This window comes from Lissotriton helveticus, chromosome 11 (assembly GCF_964261635.1).
Source record: "Lissotriton helveticus chromosome 11, aLisHel1.1, whole genome shotgun sequence".
Lineage (NCBI taxonomy): Eukaryota > Metazoa > Chordata > Amphibia > Caudata > Salamandridae > Lissotriton > Lissotriton helveticus.
In genome coordinates this window covers 833,213,996-833,232,731 of record NC_136072.1, presented here as the reverse complement: position 1 = coordinate 833,232,731, position 18,736 = coordinate 833,213,996, and the positions used below count along the sequence as shown (strand labels likewise).

The 18,736-nt window shown below is 45.2% G+C and overlaps 1 protein-coding gene and 1 non-coding gene across 3 annotated transcripts in view; one reads left to right on the top strand and one right to left on the bottom strand.

Moving 5' to 3' along the window:
- Positions 1–18,529, bottom strand: part of GPAT2 (glycerol-3-phosphate acyltransferase 2, mitochondrial) — a 1,306,638-nt gene extending 1,288,109 nt beyond the window's left edge. For both annotated transcript variants that reach the window (XM_078667014.1, XM_078667016.1), the window contains exon 1: positions 18,465–18,529. The gene's annotated coding sequence lies outside the window, so the exon portion shown is untranslated. The remainder of the gene's footprint in view (positions 1–18,464) is intronic.
- TRNAF-GAA (transfer RNA phenylalanine (anticodon GAA)) lies at positions 10,484–10,556 on the top strand. The gene has a single exon. It is a non-coding gene; the product is annotated as a tRNA-Phe (tRNA).
- Positions 18,530–18,736: the final 207 nt, after the last annotated feature.

Below are 18,736 nucleotides of genomic sequence, written 5' to 3'. Positions count from 1 at the left end.
TGACGCCACTCGAGACCTAGCATCTATCTGGAGGGCACTCGGAGACTTCGCGGACGCCTCCGGCCTCAAGGTGAACTGGGAGAAATCTACGATATACCCGCTGAGTCCCCACTTGAAGTACAGATTGGATCTCAGACACTTGTTTGGAACGCGGAGGCGCCTAGATATCTGGGAGTGAGGCTGTACCACACCCCAGAGGATTTATATGAAGGGAATCATCGTCAGGCATTGGCAGGGATTCGATCGGCGGTGGGATTCTGGAAAACATTGCCCTAGGACGAGTAGACCAGCGAAAATTATAATTGGTCCATGACTGATGTATTACTTCACTAACCTCCCAGTTATACCGCCACGCTCCTTCTTTAAGGAATTGGACAGTCTTCTTACCGAGCTGATATGGGGGGGGAAGTCGACACAGGGTTGCACTTTCAACACTATACTTACCTACGACGGAAGGGGGATTGGGAGCACCGGCATTTGAGGCATACTTTCTGGCGGTACAGCTACAATGGCTGTCATATTGGACAGCAGGGTGCCATACAGGGGAGACCGTCACCACAGAGGGCCACACACCACTGCCGGCACAACCGCGCACTAAACCCATGCGTACTCGACCACTACAAGTGTCTATAGCCCGCACCTGCCTGATGAGAATACATCGCATGTCTAAGAATAGGCCTCCGTACTCACCCCTGCTACCGCTGGTGGGCTTCCCCAAAGGAGAGACATACTACACGGCGAGTGCCATGCGAGAATAGACTGACCTGGCAGTCACAGAGGTGGAGTCACTGTTTGAAGAGGGGCAGCTCAAAACGTATGTCCAGATGATTAAGCAATACGATCTTCCGCCCGGGCAATTTTTAATGCATAGACAACTTATGGATAGGAGCCGCCAGTACTGGAATCTCGACGCAGGAGAACCTCCAATGCACCCAGTGATCCATACCGTTTTGCACATGGGAGTGGGGCGCCATCTGGTCACCTGGCTCTACAAAGCTGTGCGGGAACTGATCCTCCCCTCCCTTCAGCCCTTACGTCAAAAGTGGGAAACTGACATAGGAAGGGTAGTTAATGACAAAGAATGGAACACAGCCTTAGAGTACCCCAAAAAGGTCTCCAGGAATGTGCGATTTCGGAACATACAGTTCAATATCCTCCACAGAGCTTATCTCACTCCGCACCGTCTCCATCAGTTCTTCCCATACACACACTTTGCATGCCCCCGTTGTCAAGCCCCTGAAGCAGACTTCAAACACATGTTTTGGGACTGCCCCACTATTCACGATTACTGGCACAGGGTCCATCGGACACTAAGGGCAACAACCAACATCATGCCTATGTCCACATGAGAGGCATGTGCTCTTGGGATCTTCCGCAGGTGGAAGACCGAAAAAGTGCAGTATCGCTTTATGTCCCTAGCCATGCACTGGAGGTCCCCCACGGGGCCCCCAGAAGCAGCCTGGATAGGAGCTATGAAAAAATGGGGGAAAGCAGAGGAAGAGACACTCGGGGAGGAAGAACTAAAGGGAACCCGTAAACACTCTAGCTCCTTAGAATGGGTGCACTTAATACATAAGTTTACACAATTTATCCCAACGGTCACGGAACGCTGACAGTCATCTTCTGCAGCGCCGTGCTATCTTCGTACCCAGTCTCTAACGAATCACGCTAAGCGTGAGACAGACAAGGGAGAATGATTTCCGGGTTTTGAAGAATTCAGTCCTCTCTGACACGAATATTTTCGGTGCGGTCGTCTGGTTTGATTATAACAATTATACTTACACAGATTAGACGTGAGACAAGTGAAAAAGGAGAACGTTTTGGTTTTAATTGAATGCCATATTGCAACGGACTTCCTGTTTTCGTTCGTAGGATAACCATAATATTTAGTCGAACATTAAATGCTTGCGCAGGACGTAATACGCCGGCATTGAGCTTCTCCACAATTACAGTAGAGAGATTGCTTCTACAGTATATTTGGATATAAAGTAAAAGTTTACAGAACGACACCATATCCTGAACTATAAAAGTGATTTTTTGGTCCTCATGTGCGACGACTAGAACCATCTAGCCCTAACTAGAAGCAACAACATATTCTTTTAGTCATTAACTGTCATATCCTTTACATCACTGATTTAAGAATCGTTAAGGAAATAGAAGTTGGTTTTATCCAATGTGAAAAAAATCTTTTTAATAATACAATTTGTGGCTCCTGAAGAAGGCGTTTTTTGAAATGCCGAAACGCGCGTCGATAGTATTGAATGCCACTTTCCTCCTTTTTAATATTGTGACAATATATTTTCGAAGCAGCCCGCCCCGACGTTGTCCGGGGCAGAAGGGGGCTGGGGGCAGCACCGCTGCAGGAGACGCGCAGCAGAGCGGCCAGCAGCGGGAGCAGCAGAGCGTACTCCCCAGCATCACGGGCGCAGAATGTTGTTTCCTTGCCCCCGTTTCCTTGCTCCTGGACGCTTCTGCCCACGCTAGTTTCTTTGCTCCTGGCCGCTTCTGCCCACGCTCCTGTCCTGACTCCGGAGGCTGTCGGCTTGGCGCTCATGCCGCTTCTGCCCATGCTCCTGTCCGCTTTTTGCATGTCGGACTCCGTAGTCTGTCGGTTCGGCGCTCCTGTCCTGGCCGCTTCTGGCCTCGCTCCTTTCTGCTCTCCGAGCACTTTACTAACATGGCGGACCCGTGATTGTGATGTCAGCACGCATTAAACGCACACGCCCACCTCAGACATGGCGCTACTTCCAAGGGACTACTTTCTGAAAGAACGTACTTTTCCCTTCTAAGGTATATTTTTTATGGTATATCGCCTATGTCCATCTGCTTACCCTGACGTTTCCTATGATGTATTGGGTGTATTGATTGGCGCTGTGGATCCCAAATTTACCTGGCTCAAAGGTGTGTGTTCTCTCTTTATAATAGTAGTATAGATTAATATTGTTTTGATTTGCTTTTTGTTAATGTTCATGTATTTTGGATGTGTATGATGTATGATTTTGCTATGTAAAAGTCTAGCCTGCACACCTTTTGTCAATCCTTTTATATCACAGTGAAAGTGGTTCTAATCTGTATTGGGAGCGTACCCAGTGTATGGTTGCCCACAACCTTATTCCAAAACTGCACTGTAAAGATCTAGACGAAGCTAGGTCTGCTGGGAGCTCACCCTTAAAGTTCCTGAGGCTTCAATGTAATCAATAGTATCACAAATTTAGTCCCCCCCTTTTTTTTATAAAATTTACAAATGAATGAAATAGACAATTTGGTTGATCAAACTATTTTAGTGGTGCTAAAAATTAACAAGTCTTATATAAGCATTTCCTATGCTTAAACATATGCAAAACATGCGTATATAAACAGGTGCTTAAACGTAAACATCATGTTTGTTCAAAACATATTGTACTAATAAACATAGAATAAACCTAACAAAAAAAATTAAAAAAAATCCCTATGCATTTCGGATCTATTAGAACCCTTCTTCAGGGGAATAAATAATACAACATCTGAGGTTAATTTCTTCTTGATATATCCTGTAGTTTTCACGTCAGTTCCGTATTCGGGCACTACAAATCAAAGTATCTGAGCATTATTACCAAGAATTTGTACATGGTCGATCTTTAAGATCGAGCACAAGAGCACGATACGCAATAAATCCTCTACATCTAGCCTTGCGACACATTGGATAAGGGAGTCACCCTCAATACCGCAGCTTAGATTTCAGTTTTAGAACTTGTAGAGAAACACACTGGCAAAGATCACAATAATGCACTCTCACGGAGAGAGACATTTTGGATCAAAAAATGCGGTACTTTGACTCCGGGTGGGCTTAACGATCAGTATGAAATGTTATGCTTCTTATAGACTATAGCTACACCCTTAGAAATGAGTAGTATCAGGATTGTTTAGGTACAAAATAATCTTAAGATCAGTAGTTATGTTGTACGACTCAATGATGATTGCTTAAGTTCGAAATCCAGCACTAACATATTTATAACCTAGGAAGTTCTATTGACATGTGGGGGGGGGGGGATGTTGGCCACATCTCTTCCCAATGATTTATTTTGTATAGCAGGTACATTTTGTATATGCATTAATTATATTGATGATGAATACCTGTTGAAATACTGTAAAATCCATTGTACAGGATTAACACTACCTCCACTCTATTGGGTTCTTAGTATCTATTATGTTTCTACATCATGACTCTCTTTGATATAGTCTTTCTTTTATTTTATTTTCCTTACCGCTCTCACGTGTTTATAACAGTAAATAGTGTAGTGTTTGCACATCAAAACCGTCCTCATATTTAGGAATTTTGTTCATTCCGTTATGCTTAACATGAGCGAGTTTCTTCCGGTAAAGGTTTGACAATGTTAGTCTTGTGCTTTCTCGCCGAGTTAACACATGTATCATTGTATAAAAGTTCGCGCGTTGACAATCGCCACTACAATTCAGCCTGATATTCGAGAATATTGTTAACGTTGTTCTGATGAACATAGAGATTCCTGGTGTTCATTAAAGTTTTTAAGATTCAAGACTTGTTCCCGTATAACTAATGGATAGACGTCGAACCGGATGTTTTGACCGGAAGTAATTGGCAGGTCTGAGGTCGCGAACGCCGCGTGGTGAAGGTAGGCGTTCCATAGAACTCCGTTCGAGTTTCACGCGCTTTTGATGTAGTGTTGGAAATACTAAGGGAACCTATTCTTTTTTCTTGTTGATTTAAGAGTTCGAGCATTCTGGCACACTAGAGTGGAACAGGGGGAAGGAAAACGTTGACGCGTGTTTTCGCGTAATGATTTTAGGTAAGCGTTTTTGATGTTCACTGTCGAGATAAGTTACCTGAATAGCAAACTAGAGATTTGTCCTGAACACAGGTTTTAACTATCAATTGTAGATGGGGTATCCATCATCCCCATAAACAGCATACGGTTGAGTCACTAGATTGTCACGGACGGGGTAAGTGTACTGAGACTATATCACTACAGTGCACAGTGGCTATTAACACGGACGGCTTTGATTACCAACTTTACTCACAGCAAGTACGAGTGCACCTAGACATGCTATTGGTGGCGGATTCTTGGAGCACCATTTTCTGAGTTTCTCTTTACCATCCCTTCATTTTCTCTTTACCGTCACAAATAAAGGGGTTTCTTTGACTGACCTTCGGGTTAATACTTTATTGGTTTATACTTGACTTTCATTTCTATTCACCTTCATTTCTTGGAGTGCAGTGTTAATCTTAAAGAACGACCATGTACAAATTCTTGGTAATAATGCTCAGATACTTTGATTTGTAGTGCCCGAATACGGAACTGACGTGAAAACTACAGGATATATCAAGAAGAAATTAACCTCAGATGTTGTATTATTTATTCCCCTGAAGAAGGGTTCTAATAGACCCGAAATGCATAGGGATTTTTTTTTATTAGGTTCATTCTATGTTTATTAGTACAATATGTTTTGAACAAACATGATGTTTACGTTTAAGCACCTGTTTATATACGCATGTTTTGCATATGTTTAAGCATAGGAAATGCTTATATAAGACTTGTTGATTTTCAGCACCACTAAAATAGTTTGATCAACCAAATTGTCTATTTCATTCATTTGTAAATTTTATAAAAAAAAGGGGGGACTACATTTGTGATACTATTGATTACATTGAAGCCTCAGGGACTTTAAGGGTGAGCTCCACGCAGACCCAGCTTCATCTAGATCTCTACAGTGCTGATGTATGATTTTAACATGAAAATTCATTAAAAATAACAGAGTTTTTGTATCGAAATAAATGTGTAGGTTCATTTACATTTCACTCCTCCTCCTGCTTGCTATGATTGTTTTAGTAATATACACACCGATTAATACATACGTTTACACAAGAAACAAACCCGTCGGAGACACCCGCAGCTTCACAGTCTCAGACCCCACCGTTCCCTCCAGCTAGCTCTAACGCAGAAGTGCCACAAGAGAATCTGCCACTCCAGAGTCAATCTTGAGTAGTAGCCAAGCAGAGAACTCCCCCCTAGACAACAAAGGACATGCCGCAGAGGCTCACACCCCGACCCTTCCCCCGTGCACACACTACCATGTCTTCACATCCTACTGAAGGAATAATACCATTGACATGAGCGATTCCATTAATCCTTGGTTGGAAAACTCCCTCCCCTTTCCTCTACCCTTATAGTTTACCCCAACAGTTGAAAAGTTTGCAAGTTTGTGTTGGCGGACGACCACGCCAACGATATTATTGGGAACGCAAATAGGCATGATTAGACAAGACAACACCGGGAAGTTCACACAACAGCGAACAATTCATGTACGCCCAGGGGCGGCAAACTTCACCCGATCAGCACACAGAGTCGCTGACAAGTTAAGAACAACGTGTAGACACCCCCCCCCCCATCCCCCGACAGTTCTTTACCATGGGCCATACAGTACTGACATGGTGAAACAGCAGAATGTACGTAGGCACGGACTAAACAGTTATAAAATCGCCAAACAGCAAAATGTACGCTGATGATCAAGAATACTTGCACTTCCTTGTAACTGTGTTTTAAAACATTGCACTAATGTACTGAGTCAAAATGTCATATTGAATGTTAAAACCCAATGAACAAATTTAAACAAAAAAAATGCACACGATGTAGTGTCTGCCCTTTTGCTCTTAATAAGTGACAGAATGTCAATATAACACACCTGCCAAACATTACATATGACAATTCATCAACTGTAACTCCAGATTTGTCGTATATTGTATAAGATGTAATTGTGGACTCATTTACATAGGCAGTACTCTTATACCACTAAAAGAACGAATCCAAGAACACATCTGGTCTATTCGCAACAACAGCTCAGAGTATGCCTTTGTCGTACACTTTAACACAGCTCACCCTTCCATTGCTATGACCAACATTCGATTTCATGGAATAACACAGGTACAGAATAACCTTAGAGGAGGAGATAGGTTACTAGCTCTTAGAAGATTGGAAACACAATGGATCTTGAAACTACGATCAGCAGAAAGGGGCTTGAATATCAGTAGGGAACTACGTGTTCCTATCGGAATAACATTCAAACTTCTGCCCCAGACCACTAGTACACACACACACATCCTCAAATGTTACATACATAAGAACAATACTGTATGTACGATTTACACCTGAGTTAAGACATATGATCATTCATGTACTAATGCAATACGTATTATGTGTCTTTGCTACACTGAAAATTTCTGAATTTGGTCCCATGTAGTCTCAATATCTAAGGTCTAATGAGGCTATGTTTTTGTCACTACAAAACATTTTTATTATCGCAAGTAAGTTTCTTCACCTAAATAACATCCTCCTTCTCCCCTTACTATGTATTATGGATTAACTAGTTGACATAATGTTTTGCACTGCCTATCTATATGATATGTTCATTTCACAATAATACTTGGGATATTGTGTTCCTACTTTTAATTTTGCAATTGAAGAATTTGAGCATTGTGGCTTGTATTTACAATCTATGTATAACAATGTGTAACTCTTGACCTCATACACACAATTGCTAGTGTCCTTTTTTACTTCTCTCTGGTACCTTAGGGGCTAAAACTATTTTCATCTGCACAGCGCTCTGCGACTCTATACACATCCTCTATATCACTTCTTTCTCATTTCCCCAATTTTACTCTGTACTAATCTTGCAACCTGCCTAAAATGGCTGCTGTGTTAGGGCTCTGTGTACAATCATTTTCATCCCTGAAACGCAACAGCTAACCGTACGTCTTGTCTGGTTTCAGTGGTTACTATCTCCTGGTCTCCGGAAACTGTAACCTGCTTAAATACGGGAGTTATAGCCCATTCCAGTTGTTTGAACACACGCTGCGCTTACTACAGAAGTAACAGGTCAGTACCTCACTCTCTCGAGTTTGTGTAAACGAGAAAAAGAGAACTACATTCCCCCCCATTTGGGGGCATGATTTACTTATACTTTAACAGACTTATTATATTTCTAAACAAAAATAAAAGGGCATGGTCATCTGGTTAGATGGAGGGTAACGCCTACATTAAATCTGTCTTTTATATTTACAAGGACTTATCATGGTCCGACACGGAGGAATTTTTTCAAATGAGAACAATTTTGCAAAACGACTTCTAATGGCTTTTTTAAAATGAACAACGCAAGTTCACGCCTGTGTTAAACATACAGTAATGGGACCCTTGTAAACGTAGTAGAATACGCCTTGTAACATGCATTTTTTGGCACAGTCCACGCTTTTTGGAGCATTTTTTTTATATCGAGACCACTTCAATTACATTGCATAGTTCAGGAACCTCATGGATACCAACTCTCCACACGTTTTGGTTTCTATACCTGTACTATCTAGAACAAAATAAAGGCTGTGAAACACTGTTGGTACCTTGTGATTACAGTATACTTAATTTACATTTCGTTTATATTTTCTTTTCCAGTGCAGCGTGAGAGCCTAAACGTTGCTGAACTGTATCTTCTACTGTTGATAGATACTTCTAATACTACTCGAAACCAATTACAAATTATTTTCTGCTGGTTGAAAATGTAAGTTTTGACAATTAAGAGGAAGCAATCTTTCTTCATTTTTCCTATTTTTTTAAAGATGGACCCAGGGACTTCCCATTCTAACATACTTATTCTCTTGTTCTCACTTACTACAAATATATAGCAGTAAGTTTGACACCTAGAGGTTCTCCGGACCGTTTGTCTTCACGCCATATGCATCGTATCTTACCCGATTCAACCTCAAGTCTATGTTAAAGGTCAGCCTCTTGATTTAGTAATTCTGTAGTAAGACCTACCACAGCTGGTGTTTATGGGAAACTAATGGTTCTTCCTTTATCACTCCATCTGCATGCCTTTACATCACTCCTAATTGCCTAATCATTGCTGGTTTACCATCCACTTGTCTGGTTTTCTCTCACCTATGGGCTTATACACGTACGCCCTCTTCATTTATTTATTTTTACACTATGAGTAGGTTGGGCAACTAAGTAACTTATTACTCAGTAAATGTAAATTCAACACATGTTTTTACTATCATATGGCCTTGAAAAAGTCACCTTAGTGACGTAACACGTGTCGGCTGTCGTCTTTCACCGAAAGCTGCTGTACAATTTGGACTTGGAAACGCCATCATCAAAGTGTTCAGTCCTTGTATAAATAAATTTGCTTTCTTTCTGTACAAATTTAAATGGAATTTACATGCTGTCAATGAGATTGAACATGAATGACTTTCTTCTGTATTTATGCAACCTGTGAAAAAGTAACAAAGTTCTTCTAGCAAGTCATATATGACACTAAACAGCATTAAATGATTGGAGTGCCGTGGTATATTTCCGTAAGTATATTGTAGCACGAGGCCATTGTTCGTTGTGTACTCACACCCAAGAAAAATAGTGAGGTGTTTAATTACCGAGTGGCACCACGATTCATTACAGTTAATATTTACTTGCCTAGTGGTACTACCTGCCCATCAAATTTGTTCGTGTTATGAGGGGCGACTTTTTCTTCCACCACTAACTACCCTCTTTGTTTTTTGGACAAAACTTCTCACGGTGCTAATGTGAAAAGGGGGGGCCCTCGGCCCCCCGCACGCATGGCGGCGCGGCGACCGTCTCCCCCCCTTTCTCCATTGTTGTCTCTAGGTGGTGGGGGCGGGCCCTGGGGGGCGCGACCCACCACCGATTGGCCGGCGGCCTCCCTGACCCGGATACCAGGTAGAAGGTCCGGGTCAGGGAGGGCGGGCTACAGGAGGGGCGGGCCAGGGGGGGGCGTGCCCCCCCCCCCGCCTGGCCCCTAGAGAATAAAGAGGTGGGGAGCGCCCAGGAGACCCCCTTGTCCCTGGACGCTCCCTCACAGCACGGTGTGCCCCGCGCTCGGGGCTTCTTTGTTTTTGTCAATTTCTCGTTTTGTTTTGCAGGTATCGACTGATGGCTGGAGATGGTCGTCGCGATTGGGGCGTACAGATGATATCGTTGGAGCCCGTGAGCCGGAAGATCTACGGCGGTACAGGAGCAAGACGTATGGCACAAGGAGAGTCGGAGGCCCAGACGAAGTTGAGAGCCAGTTTCCCAGGTCGCTTCCGGGAGGGCAGCGGCAAGCAGGGACAACGCCGATCCGGCAAAGGGCCCGGGTGTGGGCTTAACACGGGCTCGGGCAATCAAGGTGAGCCATTGGCCGTGGTGCTCATGCGGGCGGGGGGGCCAAAGGTCGTTTCAAACGTTTGCACTCTTGGTTCTGTTATTTTGTTAATTTTGGAAAAATGGGACAGAGAGATGTTTCCCCGGTTAGCTCGCGCTGGATCCCTGATCAGCACAGCCGGAGGGAGGCAGGTCGCCTGAGGTATGCGGGGCGGGACGGGGTTAGGGTTACGCTACATAGAAGTCGCCCTCCTTCCTGCTTTAAATAACCAATGCCGCGGCAGGCCGCATACATGAATCTCCCTCCGCGTGGACTAGCTGGTGCCGAAATAGCTCAGTTGGGAGAGCGTTAGACTGAAGATCTAAAGGTCCCTGGTTCGATCCCGGGTTCCGGCAATGGTGTTTGTTTGAAACACATTATAATCAATACTGCATAGTCAAACTTAACCCTCTAAAACCTGGTAAATTAAAACGCTGCTGTAGCATCAATATTTTTAACGGGACAGCCCGCGCATGAAAGGTACGAGCCCTCGGTTCTCCTTGAATTTTTACTGATGTTTCTTTCACGTGTGGAGTTATGAGGAAATCCATCATGTGATGTCAGAAAGTGGTGTGGGGTTTTTTAGAACAATCATCCTACATTAAATTGAGGCATCACATTTTGTTAACGCCAGTCAGAGTATTCATATTTACGGGAAATATTGTAAATTGATTGAATAAATTGGCCAGACACCCCCGACCCCTAGATTAGTTACTTCTAATTATTTCATAAAGCTTTAAATATTACAAGCGGGATGAAACATTGGAGGGAACATTGGCCCTATCTATCCTTCCTCCCTGAAATAGAGACTATTTACTCAGTGGTACTTTTCAATGTTGTTCACAATACATGTGTGTTATGAAGTACCGCGAATGAAGTAAATATTGCAAATGAGAACAAACTAAGACAGTTTTGAAACGATCGTAAACTTCTGCCCCGTGTTGCCTTTTCTTATAATAAATCCAATACTGAATTAAAAGCGCACAGCAAAAATGCCCGAGAGATTTTAGGAACCGGTGAGACACGTACCTAACACATTTGCACACAGACATTGGTGGCAGTTGTTAGATTTTAATTTTCTCATATTCAGTTTGTCAAGGATTGCGGTAGTGTTGACTCATCCCTCGTGAAAGCACGTTTCGCTCAGCGCACTGACCGCGTGCGATTAGTTGTTAGGGACAGCTGCCCGGCGTAACGCGGAAGCGTCCGTCCACCTGTCCCCCGGAGCCTCACTTTCCCTCGGCAGCTCGCTGCACACTTGAATGGCTTGACTGTCCCTTAGTCTGAAGATCAATGGTGACGTCAGTTACATCACTGGCCCTAGACATACGAAATGACCCTTTTAACATCGTGACATCGCAGGATCGACCCCTTGTTTGGCACCCCCTTCCCCCCTCAGCAGGCTCCTAGTTGCTGTTAGTCACCCAGGAAGAAGGAGTGGATAATACATAATGAAAACAGTGTTCTTAAAGTGCTGTTACTGTGACAGTAAATCTGTTCTGCTTAAATTGGTCGCAAAGTCGGCATTTTAAAATATGTGGTAAGGTTAGAGCATCTGCTGCTGAGAACTTTGTGAGTCCAGTAAACGTCAATGAGAGTATTGGTAGAATAACTCTGGGGGTTACCACATTTCCTGGAGGAATATATGTTTTCTCCAATCCCAGTTTTAGATTAAAGTAGCGTGGGGGGTTAATGTTTCTCCTACAAAGTTCATCTATGTAGGTAGGTAAGTGGGTAACTGCTTTTTTAGCACAGAGATCCTTTTGTTATTTGCAGTTCATAAATCACAACCCTTCTAACATTGCACAGTGAGCTAGGAAGGACGTGTGTCTCCTGCATCATGTATCCCTCACTATCTCATGCAGGCCCACTGGCATTATGTGATTCTGCTGCCACTGCAATTTTTTCGCATAGTACTGGATTGGCTACATTTGCCACATATTACATCTTCTGCTGCATATTTTACAAGTTGTTCTTAGCTCAAACTGAACAAAAGTTACTAGAAATGCATGTTCCTATGAAGCGGAATGCACTTTGCAAAAGCTGACTGTTCACCTTTCAGTGCATGTTGTGTATTGGGGTGTTAAATTAATACTTATAAGATAAGACCTTTTATCCAGATAGTGTTAAGATGTGAACATATGACAGAATAAAGAACTGGTACTAACCCAAAGATGTGCCGCATTATGCTGCATAATTTAGCAAGCCCTGCGACTTAATTTAATCCTTCATTGCCGCATAATTTCAGTGGCCCTGGTCTTAAGTAACACACACTGTTCATTGGTTTACACACACAATTTATTTTCAATGTATAAGGCGTATGTGTAATGTGAAGTGCTCTGACACCCTGCATTGCGTTGAGTAGCACAATAAAAAGGAAAAATTGTGGGTTTTTAAATTGGAATATGAGTAAATACTCGGACGGAAAAACACATCGGACATTTTTGACAGTGCATGCATATTCCCATATATCGGCACTGGAAAAAGGCGAAACAATGCCTCTCTTAGGTACTGGGAAAGCAATATTCAGCTGTGTGCCTTTGTTTCGCCTCCATTGTATTTACATCTAGGTGTGAGGCTCCAGATGGCTCCCAGCCAAGATACTTTAGGGAGTGCACCACACAATGATGACGGTCGGGATAGCAGAAAAAGGGTTAGACGGCTGCTTTCACTATACAATTGTTCCTAGTATTAACAGCAGTATTGAGGGCCGACTATACAAACAATGTTTGGTAGGCATCCCACCAAGGCCCCACATTTTTTAGCATTTCCAAGGGAATCCACTGTATTGTAATGGTACAGGGCACGTATCAGAAGCAGAACGCAAACACTCTGCGTCCATGTTGGGCACACCAACTGGTTTCTGAGCTGCAGAGCACAAAGAGTAGTAATTTGGTGTTCATTCCTGGGCTTCTTCATTGATGTCCTCCAGGCACTTGCAATATTTTATCCAAGCCATGGTTGCTGCTTATTTATCTTACGCGAGGAACAGCCATTGACATAAGTCAAATTTTGACACTCTAGAATTACTATCATTGGTGTCTGCTGAGGGGATAGTTAGAACAATAGTGGAACGATTCACGAATAGGGTATTCCCCCTTCTCTTGGGGTCCTCCTGGGGATTAATGCACATCTAAGGGTAGGGCTTGACGAGACTGAGAAAGCCAGTTTCCCAGGTCCCACATTCCGTTGCAAGCCAAAGCAGTAAGTCATAAAAGGGACTTATTTCATTGTAAAGGTAATGAACATCTGAGGTGCTGTTCACTGTTCTAGGGGGGGACATTGCACCAGTCCAATTGACTATTCGTTGATGACAGGTAAAGTCAACATTATTAGTAAGCTATCTTATTGGTAGCTGTATGGCGTGCTGCCTTCAGGCTAAGTCTTGAGGGAATGTAGAGCAGCTTGTTTTACCAGCCTAGAATCTCATGAATGAGTAAATGAAAAAAGAACAGGTGTATAACAAATATATGTATTTGTTCTAAAACACATCCCTTTAGTTCCTTTCCGAGGCTAAAGGCAAGAAATTACAGTCAGTAAACTTATTTAACACACAAGTAAATTGGCACAATATACGTTGAGCCTATGATGAGATTAGAGGCGAATAATTACAGTGTGTAAACTTATATAGCACACAGTGATTTAGCACCATATACGTTGAGCTCTAGGGGTGTACCAAAGCCATATATTAATATTGTGGTAGGGGAACCACGAATGGCATGGAAACAGGGCCTAGAGCCTGTAGAGAGACTACTTGGGGTCCTGATAATCATACACACCCTGATGTCACACCTAAAAGGTGCCCAAGAGCCTAGTTGCGGCATCACATAGGTCTGGGGATGCATGTGATCATGTCCGGTTGGCTAGGATGATATTTCCCAGAAGCCAAAGTGGCGAGCGAAAAAGGCCCTTGGGCCAGCTTATGGCCTGACGGAGTTAGGGCTGTGCTAAGTCCTTTAGCTAAAGACTGTGATGCTGCACTGTTAAGTAGACTGTCTTGTTTTCACACATAGATCTTATGCATAAAGACATGGGGGGAAAACCAGGATTAAGAGGCGATGTCCTCGCCTGCAGCACAACTTTCTTGAAGTAACAATGAATGTGAAAATAGGAAGCCAATTTTACAGCCTAGCATGGTTAGGGCGGTGCTGAGCCTATGCTTAAACGACCTAGATGCTGCACTAGCAAACAGACTGGCCTTTTCAAACTTAGACCCGATGGCCTAAAGACCTGGGTGGAAAACCAGGAATAGGAGGTGATGTCCGGTCTACAACGGAATTTTAGTAGCCATAAATGTGCCGTGGCACTGCCACTGGGTCACTGTACTGCACACGGGATATTATTCCTAATAGAGGTCATTCTACAGGGCACTCTCTGTAACACTAATTCAATCACAATACATGGGACACAAACTGAGGCTATGCTTAACATGTACTGTCGACGTGTTAATGAATAGTCATCTGGCGCTAATCTTATCTAAAACTCAGCAACTGATGGTAATGTAAGACTAGCACGTGTACAGCAGTTATCGCCAGAAACACTAATGGTGTGTGTTTATCTTTCCCATTTTATGTATGACCGGGTCCATGGTGGATACCTGGAGTGCTCCACATCACAACAGCTGCAACAGGTGGACAGCCCAAGGGATGGTTACGTCAGTCACGGCTGGGTCCATGGCGGATATCTGGGGGGTGCTCCACACCGCAACATCAGCAGCGGGTGGACGTCAAAAGGGAAGCATACGTCAAGAAAGAGGACACCAAGGGCCCAAGTATTGCTGGCAGGTGTAAGTGCTACCCATTCCCTAGGGTGGAAGTGGGAATTGTCACCCAGGTTTTTCTTGGTCTTTTCATGGTTCTTGAGTTTCTCAAACCTGTGACGCAGGGGAGGAGCTCATCACCAGAAGTGGAGGAGCTACAACGTGCCAGCACAAGCAACAGGCTGGATGCGGGACAGGGAAGATTTGGTTTGGGGGTCTGTGCCTTGGTCAGTTCAGGAACTTCTTTCAGGGACTCTTCGCTCAGCAGCCCGACCCCCCGTCAGTGGTGATACTTCACCTAGGGGGGAATGACTTGGCCAAACTTGGGAGGGAATACTCATTGGTGAGCTCATCTCCACTGCGGGTGGGTCTACAGGACTTGCCCGGGTGGCACAGTAGTAGGGTCTCAACTTATCCCGCGGTGGCAGGGACGGACTCGGTCAGGGCGCGGAATCACTCGATAAAGAGGATCAACACACAGTGGGACAAAGTATTTCACGCCCCCCCTCGGTTGCAGAAAATCCAACATGGGTGTATTTGGGGCGCATAATTCTACCTGGTGAGGGGAGTCCATTTGACGGAGGAAGGAAGGGTCCTGTGGTCTGATAATGTCAGGGCCTGGTTGGAAGGTTTTGCTAAAGTGAGAACTTTCTAGGGTAGGTCAAGGCAGGGGGAGGCCAGATCGTCGGTTAACAATGCTGGCCTGTGGCGGTAAGGTCATTATCGGTGAGCACATATTTGAGGTCTGAGGGGGCGGGCATCATCCTATGGAGGTTCCCGCCCAGGGGGAGGGGCCTGCGGGCCACTCCTAGAACTCCAGGGGCAAGGTAATTGATGCTGCAAAGGAGCGCGGGTAGGAGTAGTTCACGCTTTCCTTAGGCTGGTAGCCACCCCGCGCGCGTATACTTATGACGTCACCGGCTGGCGCAGAGTAAGGGCCCTCCTTTAGTGGGTAAATGGAGTTCAGGGCGTAGACCGGGCAATTCCCGGGGTAACACTGCGCATGCGCACGTCTCATGGGGAGGCGCAGCTTGTAGGACCTGACACCGGTAGTGACCTTGCCATATGGCCAGAAATGTACAAAAATCAAGATGAGGATGTTAGACTCGGTTAGGAAACAACATGTATTAGAGTTTTGTTAAGGTCAGGCTCTCAAACTTGTTGACAATAATTTTGTATCTAATGTCCTGCTGATTTTTGTATAAATTGTTGATCATGCAATTAAAACCTTTTTTAATTTCATATTTTAATAAATACGGCCGGGCGACTAGCGCCCGCCTTCCAAAAAGTAAAGACGTCTCGTGTCCACGTTTCTCTGGGTGTTGGGTGCCGGTTTGGGGGGGAGGCGGCAGCTAGTCGCTGACCATGTGAAAAGGGGGGGCCCTTGGCCCCCCCGCACGCATGGCGGCGCGGCGACCGTCTCCCCCCCTTTCTCCATTGTTGTCTCTCGGCGGTGGGGGCGGGCCCTGGGGGGCGCGACCCACCACCGATTGGCCGGCGGCCTCCCTGACCCGGATACCAGGTAGAAGGTCCGGGTCAGGGAGGGCGGGCTACAGGAGGGGCGGGCCAGGGGGGGGCGTGCCCCCCCCCGCCTGGCCCCTAGAGAATAAAGAGGTGGGGAGCGCCCAGGAGACCCCCTTGTCCCTGGACGCTCCCTCACAGCACGGTGTGCCCCGCGCTCGGGGCTTCTTTGTTTTCCCACCCACCATCCCTTGGAACAAAGTCTTGTGGCATTCATTATGTCGGTTTAATGGTAAGTTTGCGAAAGTACTGTCCACATGTCTTACATGGTAGTAGATATGGATCTGTTTGTATATTTTGATGATGCTTTTGTTTAGGAATTTTTTCCCCCTTTTAGCAAACTGTGGGTGAAGTACTTTTTTCTTTGATGCCAAGTGTCTTTTAGGCCTTTTTTCCCTTTGTAGCGGTACGGTGATGCTGTTATTTATTAGCCAGTGTAGCTGTCCTTTAGAATTTTTTCCCATAGGTCGTCGTATTTATTAGGTATGGGGCATGCGGTAAGGTCATTATCGGTGAGCACATATTTGAGGTCTGAGGGGGCGGGTATCATCCTATGGAGGTTCCCGCCCAGGGGGAGGGGCCTGCGGGCCACTCCTAGAACTCCAGGGGCAAGGTAATTGATGCTGCAAAGGAGCGCGGGTAGGAGTAGTTCACGCTTTCCTTAGGCTGGTAGCCACCCCGCGCGCGTATACTCATGACGTCACCGGCTGGCGCAGAGTAAGGGCCCTCCTTTAGTGGGTAAATGGAGTTCAGGGCGTAGACCGGGCAATTCCCGGGGTAACAATGCGCATGCGCACGTCTCATGGGGAGGCGCAGCTTGTAGGACCTGACACCGGTAGTGACCTTGCCATATAGCCAGAAATGTACAAAAATCAAGATGAGGATGTTAGACTCGGTTAGGAAACAACATGTATTAGAGTTTTGTTAAGGTCAGGCTCTCAAACTTGTTGACAATAATTTTGTATCTAATGTCCTGCTGATTTTTGTATAAATTGTTGATCATGCAATTAAAACCTTTTTTAATTTCATATTTTAATAAATACAGCCGGGCGACTAGCGCCCGCCTTCCAAAAAGTAAAGACGTCTCGTGTCCACGTTTCTCTGGGTGTTGGGTGCCGGTTTGGGGGGGAGGCGGCAGCTAGTCGCTGACCATGCATGCGGGGAAGAAGTCACGGGGCACTCCCTGTGCCTTTGTAAATGTAATATCGGGCCCCGCATTAGGCTTGGATATCAACCTCCCATCTTCCTTACGCCTGCTGCCTCACACGCAACAACTACCCCCCCCCCCATGTACACACACACAAGCTCCAAATGATCTTTCCGCACAGGGCGCTGTCCCGGTCAATCCGATTTCGGGCCGGCCCTCACTGGGATGGTAGTACAGTAGCAAACTCCTCCAGTAACCTACGGGGTTATTAGGCAATCAAGGTGCGTTTCACACCTTTAGAAAAACTTTTTTTTAAAAACCTAATGAGTATGAAAAAGTGGTGTCAGGTATAAAAACAATATTTTCCAAAGACGACAGTGAAAGCAGGCAGTAAAAGACCAGGAATTAGAGCGGAACATAATAAAGAAACGTGGTAGTGTTTTCGGAATTAGCAATAACAAGAATAAAGGTTTGTTGAAAGGGGCGACGCTAGCTCGGTCCTAGGCGTTTTTTTGGTAAATGGGGCGGTCCAGGTGGCAAGGCTGTAGGTAGGGTGTTTCCGAGGGTAGGTAAACGGGGACCGTGCGCTGGCCCAGGAGATTATTCAGATGTTATCGGCGCGTCAGTGACCGTGGCGGGAGCCGTTAATCTAGGTAGGTTAGTGGATCGTCGGTATGGAGTTTAACTCAGAAAGTTTGTGGTTTTATGTAGCAGCGAGTACTAAGGCGTGGCAGCTTCAGATCATAGCAGATTGGGAGTGCCTAGGCCGAGCTGAGGACTCTGCGCAACACTTTTAAAGGGCCGATAGAAGGGATTTGCGGTTGCAGACGAACTCACCAGCATCTAGAGAGAGGCGTTTCAGGTCCAAGAGCTATTCGAGCAGGTGCGTCACGTTGCGTCACGTTACGTCACTCACGTCACGCCTCGCCGACGCTTGATGGAATATTCCACAAGCGAACGTGGTGGGGGAGAGGGCGGGGCATCAAGTTACTACATGTCGCTGTTCAGAGCGAGTTTACAATGGCCTGCCGGTAGAAAAACGTTAAATAGGCATGGATGGCTGGGGTACGCTGTAACGCAGACAAAGGGCGGTCATATGTGAACTGCGC